Source organism: Symphodus melops (assembly GCF_947650265.1).
Source record: "Symphodus melops genome assembly, chromosome: 1".
NCBI lineage: Eukaryota > Metazoa > Chordata > Actinopteri > Labriformes > Labridae > Symphodus > Symphodus melops.
The window spans coordinates 30012306-30025957 of NC_136691.1; positions in this window are offsets into that span (position 1 = coordinate 30012306).

Genomic DNA, 13652 nt, shown 5'->3' on the forward strand with positions numbered 1-13652 from the left:
CAAAGGTGTGGTTGACCTCCAGAGCCTTGAAGAACAGCGACCTCCAACAGGTGTTCAACACGCCGAAGGCCTGCTCTATGACACAACGGGCCTTGGCATGATGATGGTTGAAGCGGAGAGGAAATAAAATCAATACTATGCGTTTGATGAATAGGGAATAGCATTAGTAAAATGTATTAGTCTTACCTGGGGGAGGATACAGAGCCTCTTTGTACAACCTGCTGTTCTTCAAGACTCTAGAGTCATAGACGGAGCCAGGATACCCCATAAAGGTGTTAATAAACGAGCCCTTCCTGAGCTTCCTGTTGAAGTAATCCTGGCACCGGGTCCAGGGGGGGGTCTTGAGCCCACACATCTGGAGAACACTTGTGTGTTGGCCAGCTGTGCAAATGCCTGGCCAATCACATCAAGTTCTCCGGCGGTGGGCAACCTGATGACCTCCTGGCGAAGGGCTGCAATCTTCTCCACTCCACTGTGCACCAGTCGGCAGACTGTAGACCTTAGGACTTGGAAGGCCTGGGACACCACACTGTACGAGAGGCCGTGTGCCAGCCAGTACACCGTTAGCAGGACATGTACCTCATGTGACCAGCCTTGAGTGGGCTTTGATGGCAGGATCCTCAATAGAGCTTCCAAGGATGGCCTTGAAAGCCAATAATCGGCCATGGGATCCTGACCATCAAAGTACACATCAAGGTCTGGCACATTTATCCAACAGTGTACTGGCTCTCTTTCCATCTACAACACAAAGGATACAAGTTTAATGTTCATGTCTGCCTTTAAATAATTACAGCACTTATCTGAATAAGCTGGCAGTGACGTTTAAGTTTAGCCACACACAAAGTCTGAGTGTGTGGTTTGATTGTTTCAACCATTCCACAAATGGACGTCGCTTCATGTGACGCTGTCGAGGAAAGGACGTCTCATGTCTCTTAAAGCTGATTTCCTCGGTCCTCTCTCCTCGGCTTTGTTTCCTCCGTGCATCTCTGGTGGGCGGGACTAAGACGCAAGTGGAGGAGACAACTCGGAGGTGCAAATAAGACACTTGCACTTGAGCCCATCACAGGTATGTTAAAGATTATAGCCGACCTGAAAGATGTAGACTCATCAAAACACAGCCTGCATGTCCTTCCATCTCTTCTTCTGCTTTCTGCCTGCCTGACCACTCTTCACGTCTCCTTTCTCACATACGTGTCCCTCAGATTCTTCCACTGCTTCTTCACTTCCTCAACTGAATAGTAACAGAGCTGTATTATGTTTAGCTCTGATTAGACACTCGCTTGTTTAAACGACAAACATCCGTAAGAGAGAAATCCAGGAGGATCCTATACAGACTAGGACTCTCAGCGTCTGCATACAACTCATGGTCCTGTTGTAACAGCTGAAACCCCGACATGACTTTAAACAGTGTCAAAAGATTGTTTTGGGGTTAGCAGAGAAGGTTAGCTTTGTGTCGGCTATCGTTACAACACAGAGCTTGATTATACACACACCGTCGTCACATTCAATCTCAGCAGCTATTCTCCTCCAAACATTATCTTTAAAATCATTGTCTTTGTAGTGGTTGTCTTTTTTTTTTAAATAACCGGGTGTCTTCAGCACAACGATGAAGATTTTGATGACTTCTTCACCCTCGACTCTACAAGTGAACTAAAGGACAAAGATACACTCAAAGTATCCACAAAACATAACACTGACTCTTGTTTCCATGAAAAGCATCTCTGATTGAGTCTTCACTCAGACAATACTGTGATTCTGAGTCCTCCTCCCTCTTAAAGGCAGATCTCATGGACTGATGTGTTTCCAATTCCAACCTTTTTCACAGAACAGAGCAGGCTTTGAGCAAGGCATCAAAACGTATTTAAGGGATGTCCAACTACTGTCATCACCAAGAGTCAACTCAGACAATATTTTTCTACACAGTTTACTTCAATGATGCCCAGAGGTCAGCAGCAGAAGCTCTTGTATAGAAACATCCTTGCTTAATAGAGCTCGACTCCTTTAACAGAATTTCTGGATGGCAGCAAAGCTTGAAATACAAATGTGGAAATTACTGCACAAATCGTAAAGTCCTGAACTCCTGATAAACTCCATGAAACACAAGACAAAAAACCTTCTAAAAACAGAAGTAAACTACCTGACCCACATCTGGTGAAACTGATGATACTCTTGAGATTGTTCGACTTGAATAAGAAGATTGTTTTTGAACCTCGAGAAGTGATGAGACTGGTGGCAGGGTATGTTGTTGAAAATATGCTGCCACTTTCAACAGTTGATTCTCCATCTTTTAGAAAAACTGTTAGCAAGATCCTCTTCCAGACTAGCGACAACAAGCGATCGCTCCATCAACTAAACTATGGGCTGTATATAAATTATAATTGTCACGGTCGGTGGTGGAAAAACAGGGAGGAGGACCCACATGCAGAAAACCAACATTTATTAAACAAAAGGCAAAAACTTACTCGAAAAACAAAATCCAAAAACCACAAGGAGAAACACAAGGAAAATCCAGGGAGATGAAAAGACGTAGTAAACTAGTAAAATAAGTAAAAGACACAGAGGACCACAAAACTCACGCAAAGTTAAAAAGCCAGGGAAAAAAATGGGTCTTAAGACGAGACTTAAAACACTCCACCGTGGGGGCTGTTCGGACGTGGAGGGGGAGGGCGTTCCAAAGTCGGGGGCCAACCACAGAGAAAGCCCTGTCCCCCCTGGTTTTAAGTCTCGCCCTAAGCACCATGAGCTGGAGCTGGCCCTCGGACCTCAAGTCACGCGCCGGAGTATAAATTTGGACGAGGTCCTTGATGTACTGTGAGGCCAGTCCATTCAAAGCTTTAAAAACAAACAGTAAAATCTTAAAATCGATTCGAAAATTAACATGGATCCAGTGCAAAGATGCGAGGATTGGGGTGATGTGTTCTCTCTTTTTGGTCCCTGTTAAAAGTTGTGCTGCTGCGTTCTGGACTAACTGCAAACCAAACCATGACAATAACAGCCATCAGATCATCAATCGGCCCACACACAAACAAAACCAACTGCTTTTGAAAGGTCTGAATTTCAATGTTCACATAAAACACTTTGGGATGCATGACCTGTTTCTTCATCATGAATAGATTTAGACGACATTAAAGGCCAACATGTTTCAAAAACTTCCAATACAATGTAGATGCATTATAGGAATATATACCGTCCATGACATCATAATAATAATAATTAATAATAATAATGGTGTGGGGTCGCCGGTGGCACAGCGGCAGTGCGCGCGACCCCACGTATTGAGGCTCAGTCCTCGTGCGCGGGCGGCCCGGGTTCGCGTCCGGCCTGTGGCCCATTTCCCGCATGTCTCTCCCCACTCTCTCTCCCCCTTTCCGACTCTATCCACTGTCCTCCCTCTACAATAAAGGCAAAAAGGCCAAAAACAAATCTTTAAAAAAAAAAAAAAAAATAATAATAATAATGGTGCATTTTATTTAAAGGCGCCTTTCAAAACTCTCAAGGTCACCGTACAAAGCAAAGAGAGAAAAACAAAAGATACAATTACATAAAGTTAACATTAAAAAGACAAATTACAAGATGGTGGATTTATGAAGAGAAGAAGTGAATGATCAGACAGAATATTCCAGTTTAAATAGATGAGATTTAAAAATAGGGAGTCGATGTTACGGGATGTTTGGTGGGAGGGAGTTCCAGAGGTGGGGTGCAGATCGACTTAAACCTCTGGGACCCCGCAGTGGACAGGCGTGAGGGTGGTGCGGTGAGTTGAAGAGAAGAAGAAGAGCTGAGAGTGCAGGTGGGTGAGTTGATGTGCAGGAGTTCACAGAGGTACGGCGTGGACAGGTTAGGGATGGTCTTAAAGGTCAGGAGCAGACTCTTGAAGTTGATGCGATATTTAACGGGGAGCCGATGAAGCTGCTGAAGGACCGGAGTAATGTGATTAACAGAGGGGGTCCTGGAGATGATGCGAGCTGCAGAGTTCTGGACCAGTTGAAGTTCATGGACTTGTGAGGGAGACCAAAGAGAAGGGAGTTGCAGTAATCAATGCAGGATGTAACCAGGGTGTTGACCAGGATGGCGGTACTGCCGGGAGTGAGCGAGGCGATTAATGTTCTGTAGATGAAAATATGCAGACCGGGTGACATTATTGATGTGAGCTGGAATGATAATGTGCTGGCATGAATGACGCAGACTCTTAACCTGAGGGGAGGGAGAAACTGTGGAGCGATCAATGGGAAGTGAAAAGCTGTCAAGTTTTAAAATTGTGGATTTTGTGCCGTTGAGGAGAAGCTCAGTTTTGACAGTTTAATTTGAGGAAGTTGGAGGAGAGCCAATATTTTATTTCTTGCAAGGAAGGTAGGGCACATCCATACATGTTTAATCACATCTAGAGGACATGAACTTTTTAATATTTTTCACAAACTGGGGATCTCCCCCAGAAGGTTTTGGACACCTAACATTCATTTTCCTGCATTCTGATCAGTTTTTATGCACCAGTTTGTGCCTTTTCTGAAAAACAATTATGATCCAATCTTTATATTAACGTTCCAAGTGTTTGTCAGATACATGTTCATTCAATGCATTCATTTGAATACTTCTATAAACATGTGGATTGGAGAGTTGTAATGTTTGACACCCTCGCACCTGTCTGCACGCTGATACACTGTGAAGAATTCATTGTTAATGGTTTGGACGACCCCCTGACAGCTTGAGAATAACAGCGAGTGAGTGTGCAAGCATCTGCTCAACATGTAACACCTTACTGTAATGAAATAAAGGTTTCAATAAACATATGGTTAAGCAGGGAACCAATCGTCTTTGCTTCCCAAACACTATGAATAAGACCTATTTCTCTTCTATACTGGGCTGTAAACATGTTTAATAATGCAGTAAAGACAGGCTTCTTTGGCTGTGCTGCGTATTTGACTTCTCGGGCTCTGGAGCCTCAAGCGGCCACCTGGCAAACAGCAAGATTTTGCACTTCTGCATGGTCTTCATTTTTCAAGACCGGAGGTAGCTGTGTAGCTGCAAACAGCCTCCAGCAGCTCTTTAAAAAAGGCCTGAAAAGACTAATTATATCACTGACACAGGGGCTGTACTGTAAAAAATGACACTCAGTCAAAAAATGTGTAATTTAAGTTTCAACTCCACAACACCCAATAAAACACCTCATGACCCCCGCTGGGATCAGGAGCCGGAGGTTGAGATACACTGCTCTAAAGAACAATCTACAAAACCACATGAACCTAGTAAAGATATTACTCAAATGAAGCTCTAGTGTAAGTTCAGTCAGGAAGACAGTAAGTGATTCACGATCAGGTCTTTCTCATAAACCCCTTCTTTTTTTTTTTTGCTTACACACTCACTCGCTGTTATTCTCAAGCTGTCAGATTTCAGTCCCTCCAGGAAGTCGCGATGTTGCGATCGCAACAATTCACAGAAATTCAACCAATCCCCGCGACTTCTGAGCGACCTTGCAATTTAGTCCAATCACCACAACTTTTCTGCAAATTTGAAGAAACAAAATAGTTTTCCCCACGACTTTCACCAATCAGAGCAGTCCCCTGCTGAAACAGCGAGCTAAACGTCACCAAAGTTTAGTGACCATGCACGGACCAAACTCACTTCCCTGTTTATCTGCACTCAGGAGAGTGAGCATGAAGCGCTGCAGGTCCGTCCTGTCTCCATGACAACCGTTTGTTGACAACGTGCCGCTGTGTAGCTGACACTACTCCGTCACTTTTTACTGCATGTTTAATATTTGAGGTGGTTTTTTAACCCAGCAGACACGGAGCACAGACGATCTGAGTACAAGATAGGATCTGTAGGAAGATATAAAATACAGAGAATATCAGACATACTGAAAAGAGCAAACAGGAAGTCAACAGCGCCTTTCTGAAAAGTAAGTAAAATGACAAAGTAAATCACACTGCTCAGGTTAAAATATCACTCAATCACATGGAAGTGTGTGCAAAAACAGAGTTGACATGAAAAAAAAATCACAACTATTTTACAATTTTTGCTTCCTGCAGCAATTTATCAAAAAAAAAGCTTAAAACATTGCAACACACAGCAAATTTTTTAAAAGCTGCAACAAACTCAGGCCATTTAGATAGATAGATAGATAGATAGATAGATAGATAGATAGATAGATAGATAGATAGATAGATAGATAGATAGATAGATAGATAGATAGATAGATAGATAGATAGATAGATAGATAGATAGATAGATAGATAGATAGATAGATAGATAGATAGATAGATAGATACTTTATTGATCCCGAGGGAAATTTAGGCCACGATAATCAAAAAGTCTGTGAAATCCTGCAGGGACTGAGATTTGGGCTGTCATTGGGTAATCAGCTGTCTCGTCAGCGGTACTCATCCAACCATCATCGTTCTGCTCCTCTTTTAAATAGGACTCTTTCGCTGCCCGAGTTCCTTTAAACCAGGGATGTAAAGGAGCTTTCACAGCTTTTATTGTCCTATGCTTCTTGTAATGTTTAGTGAATGATATGAAGTAATCTTAGGATGCACTGGAAGTTTGAAGTCAATTAAATTTTTTGTTTTATTTTTTTTGGTGTACATTTAATGACAGACCGAAAACATAAGACAGGACAAAGGAAAACAGTGGGGGGAAGAAGAAAAAAGGTTACGTCAAGGTTGGTAACGAAGGGGAAAGGTTTGGCCGCTTTTGGCTCTTTTTAACCCTGACTCAAAGAGAAAAGGGTAAGAGGTTGAGGTTTAGGGAGGTTAGGCAGTAGAATGAAGGAGGTTTGGGGGAGGACAGGTGTGGGAGGAGGGCTGAAGAGTCTCGCTACAGGCGGTCTGAGGTTGGAGAGGTGGTGTCTTTGTCTTTTTTAAAAAGACCTATAAACTTTTTCTTTAAAGACTTTATCTTCTTTTTCTGAGCCTCCTTCACCTGACACTCAAGGTTCTCGAGTCTTTCCATCAGGCCATCTGTTGACTTGCAGTTCTCGTCATCCTCCTCCTCGAGGGTCTGCTTAAAGATGTTGACAGACTCCAGGAGACAGGCTTTCTCTTTCTGCCAATGCAGCTGCTGACGTTTTAGCTCGTCTTGTGCCTGGTTCAAGGATGCTTTTATCTTCAAGGATTCTTCAACGAGCTGTGACCTGGTATCCTCCCACTGACAATTCTGCTCTGCCAGGTTCTTTTTGGCCTTTGTTAGGGCCTCATGCATCTTATTGATTTCTTGACTGTGTCCATCCAGTAGTTTAGACCTTTCCTTCTCCCAGTCTTGTTTCTGCCCTTTTTGGCACTCTTGGGCTTGGATCAGATCAGTCTTAATCCTGAGAGTTTCCTCCTCATGTTCAGCCAGGAGACGGGACTTGTCCTCCTCCCACTGGTGTGTAAGGTTCTCAGTGTTCTCTAGAGCCATTTCCAGTTCAGTCTTATTCTTACAACATTCATCCTTCTGAGCAACAAGGAGTTGAAACTTTTCCTTCTCAAATGAACACTTGAAGTTGATCAGGTTCTCTTGGGCCTCTTTCAGTTTCTCCTCCATCCTGCAGGTTGAATGTTTCTGTTCGTCTACAAGACGGGATCTTTCCTCGTCCCACTGCAGCTTCTGCTGCTTCAGGTCCTCTTGGGCCTGGACCAGAGCAGCCTTTATGCTGCAGGTTTCCTCCTGTTGCACCAACAGAAGACAGGACCGTTCCTTCTCCCATTGGTTGCTCTTTTTCTCCAGGTCTTCATGGGCCTCTTTGAGTGCGGCCTCTAGGGTGTAGGTTTCATTTGTCACCTCAGTCAAGGGACGGGACTTTTCATCCAACTGGCTGTTTTTGTTCTCCAGGTCTTCATGGGCCTGGTTGGGTGCAGCCTTGATGGAAGAGGACCAGTGGTCGTCTGCCCACTTTTGCGCCTTGCATAATTCAGCATGCAATCTGTAGATTTCTCCCAGGAGGATGTTCCTGTCCTGTCCCCACAGGCGAGCCTGGTGCTGCAGGTCCATGTCAGCCCGGGACACACCAACCTTCAGTCTGGAGTTCTCCTCTATTTGCTGAGCGAGACACTCTTCTGTCTTTATACGCTTCTCCCTTTCAGTTTCAAGAGCGTTCTTAAGCTTCCCTACTTCCATGACTGCTTCTCTTGCTGTGGCCTGCTTGACTGAAACCTCAGCAAGGAGTAGAGCCATGTTAGAGGTCGACTTGGCTTCATGATCTTCATGCAGTTGTTTTAACTGCTCTACCTCAGTGATCTGAATTGGGGCTTGGTCAGTCACTTTAGTGATAATCTCAAACATATTCAAAGTTGTCACATCCTTGGACTGCTGTGACTGGTCTACTGCACCTACAGACTGTGGCTCTTTAGGAGTCTCTGCAAGCTGTGGATCAGGCTTCTCTTCAGTCAGGATGATGTGCGTCTCTACGGGTTCTGGTTTAGGAGTCTCTGCAGGCTGTGGATCAAGCTTGTCTTCAGTCAGGTTGATGTGTGTCTCTACAGGTTCTGGTTTAGGAGTCTCTGCAGGCTGTGGATCCGGCTTGTCTTCAGTCAGGATGATGTGTGTCTCTACGGGTTCTGGTTTAGGAGTCTCTGCAGGCTGTGAATCAGGCTTGTCGTCTGTCAGGATGATGTGCGTCTCTACGGGTTCTGGTTGAAGAGACACTGCAGGCTGTGGTGTTTGAGTCACTGCAGTGTCATCATTCCCAATCAGGACATTTCCCTCCTTCTGTTGAGTTGTCGCCTTTGATGGCTCCCTCTGCAAAGAAGGAAACTCTGATGCGTTCATCGGGTTAACCTTCCTTTGAAGAGGCTTCACAAGTAGTGAAAGAGCCTGTTCATCGTCTGACAAGTCCTCGTCAATATATGCGTATTTCTTTTCGTCCTGGTTGCTGAGGACTGTGCCCTCTTGATTCCAGGAGCAGAAGATGACGTTCTTTTTCACCTTGTTTCTGCCTTTTTTGGCGTTGTTCTTTACACTTCTTTCCATTTCTCAATGCTTTTGTAATGCTAAGCTCACTGTGTGTCTGATTGTCTGGCTCTGTTGGCTGGACTGAAATGAGAGTTGTGATTCTGGGCTTTATATAGCAATAACATCATATGACATCATACATCAAAGGCAATGGAATCCATCAAAGGTTCTACAAGTATGATGCTGTTTTTTTATTTGAACTCTGAAGTTGGAAATTCCAAGACCCCGGTCCGATACCTCATCAGAAAGGCTCCCTAAAGGAATTCCGTCTTGGAAACTCTTTACAATTTACAAAAAGAGCAGCTCTAGGCCGTAATCTTTGTTAAATCATTCATAAAGCCCAATATAAATCCATATAAATTAAAAAAAACAAAAACATATTTTAAGTATGGAGGAGTTTTAGTATCTTGGGGTCTTGTTCCCAAGTGGGGAGAGGATGGGTTCAACAGAAGGATCAGTGCAGCGTCCGCAGTCATGCCGACGCTGTATCGGTCCGTAGTGGTGAAGAAGGAGCTAAGCCGAAAGGCGAGGCTCTCAATTTACCAGTCAATCTTCGTTCCTACCATCATGGGCTTTGGCTCATGAGCAAAAGAACGAAATCCTGGTTACAATCGGCTGAAACGGGTTTCCTCCGTAGGGTGGCTCGCGAGCACTCTTAGAGATGGGGTGAGGAACTCGGCCACCAGGGAGGAGCTCAGAGTAGAGCCGCTACTCCTCCACATTAAGAGGAGTCAGCTGAGGTGGCTTGGGCATCTGGTCCAGATCCCCCCTGGATGCCTCCCTGGGGAGTTGTTTCGGGCATGTCCCTCCGGGAGGACGCCTCGGGGTAGACCTAGGACACGCTGGAGAGACTATGTCTCTCAGCTGGCCTGGGAACGCCTTGGGGTCCCACCAGAAGAGCTGAAGGAAGTCTCTGGGGCAAGGGAAGTCTGGACATCTTTGCTAAGTTCGCTACCCCTATAACCTTACCCCCCTAATTATCATTGGGTTCAGGTGCGTTCCACAGGTGAATCACTTACAATCAGCGCTTTATTTAAACGAGCTCTCTCCAGGCAGCCGGCGCCAGATTATTCATGCTCCTTGGTCACGAAAGGGATTGTGTGGATTTTTTCTTTCTTCTCTCTGACGGAGAACATTTCAGCCAACGTCTTCAGAAAATTGGTCTGAAGAGGTTGGAGAGTAAGACTCCCAACTCCAGCCCTACCTGCAACTCTGTAATAAATTTATTGTTGATTGTTAACCAGTTTGTCTCTGAGTCGTGCGCCTGGGTCCAAACCATTCTGAACCGTAACACTAGTTCTTCTAAAGAAAACTTCTGTTTAGCCTTTTTTTCTTCTCAGAAAAACAAATAAAATATATTAAGCTGTGAATGAAATAGTAAAACTTGTTCTGCTTGGAGAACCAAAAGGTCCTATTCATAATAACTCGCTTCGTTCTTGAAAGATGTTTTATATTAAAGCCTGGGACTTGTGCAGTCACACTAAATGACAGACTCTAAGTCATGCTGAATAACTTTTAGCACCTGGGAGAAAGAAATACACTGTGAAGTCTAATTGCTTTTCTAACACCCACAGGTTTTTTTTGTGCCAAACACCAGCAGCCCCATTTACGTTGAATGTTCAAGATGAGACAGTAACACCTGTTAACCTCTCAGTCTCAGTACTGGTGCAAGTCACAGCTGGCAATGAAAGAGCAGAGGCCGGAAATCTTGCACCTTAACAAGAGTGCTAATAGGGAGCAGGTGTCAAGTGATTGTGGATAGTGCCGCTCGAGTTGATCACCTGAACTAGCTTGAATAGTGTCTGCCTTGTTAAAAGAGTATTGTTTTAATATAATAATAATAATTTATAATTTATTAATCCCGCAAGAGGGACTTTGGTTTAAACTCTGTTTAATGGACATGAACACACACATTGGCCGAAATACACACTCATGCACAAACAGGATCCCAGTGACATGCATTAATGGAAAGGTTGCAGAGTGAGGGGACTGCACACAGTGAGCGCTCCAGACCATTTTCTGAGTTTGGTGCCTTGCTCAAGGGCAAGCAGTGCTCAGGAAGTGGACTGGCACCTCTTATCTAGGCGCTCTGATCTTGCCTTCACTGATCAAAGAGGACAAATTATAGTAATTTCCCTTTTTTTCAAACAGCGCCCCCTGTGGTCTGAATGAATCATCTGTGTTTCTGAGCTTTGGTCCAAATATAACATGAATCAAGCACCGGAGGAGGTTTGTGACCCTGTAGAAACCAGCTCTCTCAGAACACTTCGTTTTGGTGTGTGTGTCTCTTTAAATGCCTGAGTTTTCCCAGTAGACATCACTCCTTCGCTAACTAGAACTAAAATGGTGGACCTGTGCAAAAGTTTTGCCCGAGGCTCTCGGTTGAGTGTATTGGTGGAGTACCAGGGAAGGGGAGGGGTTTTTTTTGTTCGTTTGTTTTTTACCAGATTCCCCTTGTGACATCACAAGGAGAGCACATTTGAAACATTTTTGAGCATTTTTCTCTGTGTTGTAAGACTCATGCAAAGCACAAAGGACTGGACTGGTTTATTTCACATTTTGTGGGTCTGTACAAATAAATGTTGAAAAACACATTTATGTGAAGTACAGAGGAGGACTCTACTTTCAAAATCATGCAAGAAAATTACCTATCCTACCTTTTAAGGCAATTAGCTGGTAAATATTAAGAAGCACTGTTGACCATGTTGCTCATCACACAGAGAGGATGTGAAGGATGTAAAACGGGTGGTATCAGGAGGTCAAACAAAGCGGTTTAGCTGTACTGAATTGCTTTGAATTAGTCTTTCTCTTATGCTCATAGCTGAGCTTTACCTGATGTGTGAACGTGTATTCAAATAAGTGCTTTTGTAAGTTTCTTTTAAGAAATGTTCCTGTAAGGGCATTAATGCTACAGTACAGAAAGCTTATGAAATGGAGTTCAGCGTCAGTTCAAGTTCACACATTCATTTAAGTAATCAACCAACCAGATTCTGCCACGACCACTCTCGACCAATCATCCTCAGGGGTATCACCACCACCAGGGTCTAGACCCCATCAGGGGGGTATCACCACCACCAGGGTCTGGACTCCATCAGGGGGTATCACCACCACCAGGGTCTAGACTCCATCAGGGGGGTATCACCACCACCAAGGTTTAGACTCCATCAGGGGGGATCATCACCACCACCAGGGTCTAGACTCCATCAGGGGGGTATCACCACCACCAAGGTTTAGACTCCATCAGGGGGTATCACCAAGGTTTAGACTCCATCAGGGGGGTATCACCACCACCAGGGTCTGGACTCCATCAGGGGGTATCACCACCACCAGGGTCTGGACTCCATTAGGGGGGTATTACCACCACCACCAGGGTCTAGACCCCATCAGGGGGGTATCACCACCACCAGGGTCTAGACCCCATCCGGGGGGTATCACCACCACCAGGGTCTAGACTCCATCAGGGGCGGTATCACCACCACCAGGGTCTAGACTCAATCAGGGGGGTATCATCACCACCACCAGGGTCTAGACTCCGTCAGTGGGTATCACCACCACCACCAGGGTCTAGACCCCATCAGGGGGGATCATCACCACCACCAGGGTCTAGACTCCATCAGGGGGGTATCACCACCACCAAGGTTTAGACTCCATCAGGGGGTATCACCAAGGTGTAGACTCCATCAGGGGGGTATCACCACCACCAGGGTCTGGACTCCATCAGGAGGTATCACCACCACCAGGGTCTGGACTCCATTAGGGGGGTATTACCACCACCACCAGGGTCTAGACCCCATCAGGGGGTATCACCACCACCAGGGTCTGGACTCCATTAGGGGGGTATGAGCACCACCACCAGGGTCTAGACCCCATCAGGGGGGTATCACTACCACCAGGGTCTAGACTCCATCAGGGGGGTATCATCACCACCACCAGGGTCTAGACTCCGTCAGTGGGTATCACCACCACCACCAGGGTCTAGACTCCGTCAGTGGGTATCACCACCACCAGGGTCTGGACTCCATTAGGGGGGTATTACCACCACCACCAGGGTCTAGACCCCATCAGGGGGGTATCACCACCACCAGGGTCTAGACCCCATCCGGGGGGTATCACCACCACCAGGGTCTAGACTCCATCAGGGGCGGTATCACCACCACCACCAGGGTCTAGACTCCGTCAGTGGGTATCACCACCACCACCAGGGTCTAGACCCCATCAGGGGGGATCATCACCACCACCAGGGTCTAGACTCCATCAGGGGGGTATCACCACCACCAAGGTTTAGACTCCATCAGGGGGTATCACCAAGGTGTAGACTCCATCAGGGGGGTATCACCACCACCAGGGTCTGGACTCCATCAGGGGGTATCACCACCACCAGGGTCTGGACTCCATTAGGGGGGTATTACCACCACCACCAGGGTCTAGACCCCATCAGGGGGTATCACCACCACCAGGGTCTGGACTCCATTAGGGGGGTATGAGCACCACCACCAGGGTCTAGACCCCATCAGGGGGGTATCACCACCACCAGGGTCTAGACCCTATCCGGGGGGTATCACTACCACCAGGGTCTAGACTCCATCAGGGGCGGTATCACCACCACCAGGGTCTAGACTCCATCAGGGGGGTATCATCACCACCACCAGGGTCTAGACTCCGTCAGTGGGTATCACCACCACCACCAGGGTCTAGACTCCGTCAGTGGGTATCACCACCACCAC